Source organism: Candoia aspera, chromosome 5, assembly GCF_035149785.1.
Source record: "Candoia aspera isolate rCanAsp1 chromosome 5, rCanAsp1.hap2, whole genome shotgun sequence".
In the NCBI taxonomy this organism is placed as follows: Eukaryota; Metazoa; Chordata; class Lepidosauria; order Squamata; family Boidae; genus Candoia; species Candoia aspera.
Window position 1 is genome coordinate 115,133,803 of NC_086157.1, and position 5,906 is coordinate 115,139,708.

Below are 5,906 nucleotides of genomic sequence, written 5' to 3' on the forward strand. Positions count from 1 at the left end.
TTTATTTACTGTGAAACCTGCTAACAACCCAAATTCTTTCAATTTTTTCATCAAAAGTCCAAAGGATCTTGCAGTATCAAGACTAGAGCATCAGCAAATGCTCTTAACTTAAAAACCTCTTGTTTAATCTTTAAGCCTTTTATTTGTTTGTCCCTTCTGGTTGTTGGCAGATTGCTAGGAAAGCCTTTAGCCCAGGAGAGATCAGAAAAGTCACACACCAGGCATTTCTATAAAAATAATTTTATTTACAGAAAGCAAAACATCTTTAAAGGCTTCTGCATTCATTACAGGCTCTCAGTGAGAGCTGCTACATGCCTATACAGAAGGGAAACAGAAACTAAAACAAGTCCAGGCAAGTTCTTTCCCCCAGGTGCAAAAATTAACATTCGAAAAGGGGACAGTTGAATTCAACCTCTTCACCCGGCCAAAATGATTAGTTACCATAGTAACCTTAATCTGTAGTAGAAAACATTAACACTGGTGTCCCTGTTAAAAACCTCTAATGCTAAAATAAACAACAAAGCTGATAAAGGACATCCTTGCCTTGTTCCTTTTTCTATCTAGCATGCTTCCGTCAACTCATCATTCACAATAATATTAGCCCTTTGGGATGTATAAATTGACTTAATTCCCTTTATAAAAGTTTCTCCAAATTGCCTACTTTCCAAAGCCTTCCTTAAACATAAAAATCCAGTTCAAATGATCAAAGACTTTCTCTGCATCTAAAAAAATAAGGGCCATCCAACATTCCTTACGATATTGTAAATATTCTATGATATCTAACACAATTCTTATGTTGTCTTTTAATTGTCTTTTAGGTAGAAATCCACACTGATCATGGTGAATAATTTCCTGTAAAATTATTTTCATCCTTTCTGCTAACACCAATGCAAATATTTTATAATCGTCATTTAACAATGAAATTGGCCCATAGTTCCTAATCAGAAAAAGGGTCCTGTCCTTCTTCTCGTATGAGTGCAATGTTTGCTTCCCTCCATGTAGCCGGCATTGCTGAACCCAACAGAATCAAATTCATCAATTCTTTAAAAGGTAAATAATTAACAAAGCATCTTGATTGCATGTTCAATCAATTTCAGATTGCAGCATTTCATAAAAGTTTCCACTTTCCTCATCTTCAGCATTCGTGGTTGGTGCATAAATTTGAATAATAGTAGTATTAACTGGTCTTCCTTGTGGATGTATAGATATTAGTCTATCGCTGGCGGCATTGTACTTTAGAATTGATCTTGAAATATTCTTCTTAATGATGAATGCCATGCCGTTCCTCTTCGATTTTTCATTCCCAGCATAGTATACCATATTAACTGTCAGATTCAAAGTGACCAATGCCAGTCCACATCAGCTGACTAATGCCTAAGATGTCGATCTTTAGGCGTTCCATTTCATTCTTGACAACTTCCAATTTTCCTTGATTCATACTTCGTACATTCCATGTCCCAATTATTAGTAGATGTGTGTAGCTGTTACTTCTCATTTTGAGTCGTGCCACATCAGCAAATGAAAGTCCTGGAGGCTTTACCGTCGGCCTGGTCCTTTCCCAGTTCCTGACGAACAGGGTTAAGGGACAAACGATTTCTGCATTGTTGGCCTCTCCTCATCCAAATGGTTGCTCTTCCTACGAATTCAATACCACAAGTTCAGATACTTCCTTCCATCACGTATGGAACCCCCAGTTCTTCAACCTCGGCCGCTTGAAGCTGTGTGGACTTCAACTCCCAGAATTCCCCAGCCAGTTGAAGTCCGCCCAGCATCAAGCTGCCACGGTTGAGAAGCAACAATTTAGTGTAACGCGGCTGCCAGGGCCACCTTTTTCCTCACCGATTTATGACCTATGGGGGAGCAAAAGAGCAGTGTTTTTCCTGTGTCTAGGGATGTTCTTTGCGGAAGAGTGCAGTGTGTCAACGTGGGAAGAATTTCAAGCACTACAACTGGACAAGGCGTAGTACAGACTCCAGTGGCGGGTACAACGTGCTGGGGGACAGAATTTGACCTTGGGGAGGACATCTATGACCTCGGAGCTGTGCGCGACGGGACCACCTGTGGCCTTGGCAAGGTAGTTCCCACCACCCGCCTTGCCCGCTCTGAGTTTTAAAGAGTTCTTGTTTGAGAAGGGTGGACTCTGCTAGAGAGACAGAAGATCCCTCAAAATACTGAGTGTTTGAGATTTTCTGGCTGGGGTGTATGTGTTGATAAGTGGATGTAGCAGTAGCCCTGGGCTGCATGAAAGCTTAGATAATTGCAGTGGTGGGGGAAAAATCTGCCAAATTAAAATGCTCTGCACCATAGTATAAGATGCATAAAATGTGTTGCTCCACAGATGATCCCTATGGTGGATAACAGCATACAAGCATAATATTGGCAAATTTAGAACGTCTGGGCAGGAACTGATAGATTCTGGTGGGTTTCTGTCTGCCCTCTCCCACTAGAGAAAAGCATCCACCATTCACTCTCCTTAATGTGGGACAGAGAGGAGGCAAGTTTGGGCAGATGCCAAAATTTGCTCTGGTTTGGTACAAGCTAATATTTAGATGTGGGCTTACTGCTCTTCCGGAATAGCACTATTCCAGAATGATGTTAAACCCCTGTCTAAAAGAAGCCCATCAGCTAATATCAGATAATAGTCAGGTTCCATTTGAGAGGCACCCAATGCAAAGGATTTGTGCCAAATCACAGCTGAGGGTCAGGTTCTTTTTGCACACACCCTTTAGCGCTATTCCAGAAACAGACTAAGCCCATATTCAGAAGGGCCCAGCTAGCAGGTAACAGACATGGAGAGAATTGTGCTGTGAAGCTGCAGAAAGAGACCAACCTCACCAAGCCAATTCTACAAACTGGATATTGGTCCAGAGGCGAAAGATTGGTTGGAAAGAACCTTCCCCATCCAAAACAGAGGCAGAGGCCACCTGACATGCCCACATGAGCCTAGAAAAGCTGAGGGGTGCCAGACTGATCTTATGTCCAGAGGTCCCCTTGATGCATCATCAACTGGAAGCTCACCGAAACACATCCAATGGCCCTGGCTTCTTGCCTGATTAAAGTGGAAAACGCCGCTTTCATTCTGTAGCATCTCTGGGTGGTATTAAATGGCCTCAGGAACCAGCTGGCGTTTGATGGATGCAAGCTCACGAGGACTTTAAGGTAAGGTCACTGAGAGGATTCGGGTCCAAGGGCAGGTAAAGAAACCCCATGCTGGGACAGATGGCTCTCACCTCTGAGCTCTCCCCTTCTTCCTCATGCTGGGGGGGGAAGGGGAAGAAGGAAGACCCTCTAGCTTTCCCAAGCTGCTGTCCTCCCATACTAAGATCAGAGAAAAAAGCTAGATTATGGGCTGCATTTTGATCGTGCGTTTTCATTATTTTGGGAATAGGGCAATGCACACTGTGGGTGCCTGTTGCTTCTGTCCATCCCTTTTTAAACATCTCAGACCAGTTACCAAAACCTTAATGGAGAGAATGAATAATAAGGCAACATCCAAGCAGATGAGCTTGGCTTGGACAGCGCCAATCCGAAAACCAACGCCAAGCGCAATGGTTTCGGCCATATTTGGGCAAGGGGGCTGTTTGGCTAAGGCTGGGGAAAACAGAAAGTCCTATGCCTGTTTTGCCCCCGAAAGGACCCTAGAAGTCTTTTCCAGAAAGGGTTTCCTATCAGTTATTAGGATTCAGGTTTTCCTGAAGGTGTGTCTCTCCTTTTCTAGATATGCATAAATAGGTCGTGTGTTGACGTGGATGTGCTGAATTATGACTGTGATCTCTCAGTATGTAGCAGACGAGGAGTAAGTAGCAAACTGGGGCAGTATCTGTGGCTGCGGGTGTCCGCAGGGTATGGCCAAAAAAGTGAAGATGGCAGCTGCAACGTGCAATCACAGCGATTCTCATTGTCCAACACGGGAGGATTCACTGCTTCTTGGCTCTGGGTTAGCGGTTGCTGTGGGGGCAATCGGATGCGTCCCTTGAGGGTCCCAGTGACCTAGGTGGCCAATGATGATGCCTGAGCCCAAATGGGAAGGGGGAAGCGATTCCCATTTGCTTTCTAGCACAAACACAATTTGATTCAGACTGTCACGTGTGAATGAGACTCAGTTGTCCCTTCTCCTTTGACGATGCAGAGGGCAGAGCTTTGATCATATAATTGCGGCTGCCGTCTTAACTTTCAGGATCTTCTCCACCCGCCCCCCCAGAGGCTTCTCTGCTTTAGCGTACCCTTGGGGCCTCTTGGGACTCTCCAGGTGGGGCTCTGCTTAGCCTTTGGGGGCTAGATGCCCTAACCTCAAGCAAAAGTCTGCGAATGTCTTCCCTTCTAATTTAAGCAGCAACTGCATCTTGCCTAAGCCTGGATTGGCAGCCGTCTCTGGCTAGGATGCGGACGTGATCATGAAGTTCTTGCATCTGGGTTTGTCCCGGCAGCAGGTGAACCTCGCCGATCCTTGACACCTCCTTGGTGTTTTCCAGATCTGCAACAGCAACCGGAACTGCCATTGCTCGTACGGATGGGCCCCTCCCTTCTGCATCCAACCAGGGTTTGGGGGGAGCATTGACAGCGGCCCCCCTCCTCCCTATCGGAGTAAGCCCCCTCCTCTTGCTATTCTGTCCTGCTTCGTTATTTCCCATCCCGTTCAGCCCTTGGCCGGTGGTGCTTTGGAACTGCCTGGCTGTGCTTCATGGTGGGTCCTTGTCCCACTCCCCCCCAGTTCATTTCAGGGTGTGACAGCCTGAGTTTTGCCGCACCGCCCTCTGCTGTGTTTGCGCATTGCCCCCAAGAGTCTTCAGAAACATCTTCACCATCCAGGGATCCCCAGTCGGTTTAGCCTGGCTCTAGAGCCGACCGCTGAAAAGACCGGTCAAACGGCACGCTCCTTCTCTTGGCTTCAGACCGGCCTTTCCTGAGCTTCCAAGATGGGTGGGAGTTGAAGTCCACCCATATTGGCTGGGGAATTTTGGAAGTCAAAGTCCACATATCTTCAAGTTGCCAACACTGAAAAACGCTGCCTTAGGCAATAGTGTAGGGATGTGTGTGTCACATTCTTCCTGTATCAGTTGTCTGAACTCATCACACCCTTTGCTTTCCAGGGGCGTCTGCAGGGGGCTGGGGGTCAAAAAAGTCAAGATGAAGGCCACGGCCACGCAGTCAAAGCCCTGCCCCTTGTTTACATGCACTGTGATACAAACGGGGAGAGCTTCTGCAGCGGCCGCCACCTCGACTTGCTTCACCACACCCTGCAGACATCCCTGCCTAACATTTGCCCCCAAACACGGCTTTGAGCAAACACACCCAGTGCTGCCTTCCTTTTGTGACCCCTGCTCATCGTGCCATTCCTCCTTTCTTTCTTCGGGCCTCAGTCCCTACAATCATCATCGTTGGGCTGGTCACCCTGGCTGGGCTGGTTCTCCTGGCAGTGGGTGTCTTCATCTCCCGCCACTTGGAATTCTTGTAAGTAAAGTGTCCTCCTGGTACAGTATTTTATGAGGGGGATGTGGCTGAATGGCCCCTTTTGTAATCCTCTGGGTGCACGGTGGGAGGGGTCCAGCTGAATGAAAAGAGAAGAGGTAAGAGAAGATGGCAGTTCAGTCCACCTCTCCGATGCTTGGCACGAACTGACGGTTCACACCCTTCTTTTGCTTTCCAGCAATAGATTGGCTGCAGCTATTTGCCAAGGAGGACCCAGAAAGTCAGCCAGTAAAGTAAGTTAATAGATTTGACATATATAGAACTTAAATGCAAATACATTTCATTTTCATATATTTTGTATGTAGTATTCGTATGTTAGAAACATTTGCGCTTTTATTATGGCCCTGAAACCGTGTTTTATCTCCATGAAGAGCTGTGTTGGCTTTCTAACTCTTCCTTTCTAACCGGCCTTGGCAGGCAGCTGCGCCCACAGAAAC

General features: G+C 46.5%; 1 long non-coding RNA gene across 1 annotated transcript; it reads left to right on the plus strand.

Moving 5' to 3' along the window:
* Window positions 1-1,896: 1,896 nt before the first annotated feature.
* LOC134499333 (uncharacterized) lies at window positions 1,897-4,584 on the plus strand. Its single transcript, XR_010068115.1, has 3 exons — window positions 1,897-2,074; window positions 3,719-3,796; window positions 4,473-4,584. It is a non-coding gene; the product is annotated as an uncharacterized LOC134499333 (long non-coding RNA).
* Window positions 4,585-5,906: the final 1,322 nt, after the last annotated feature.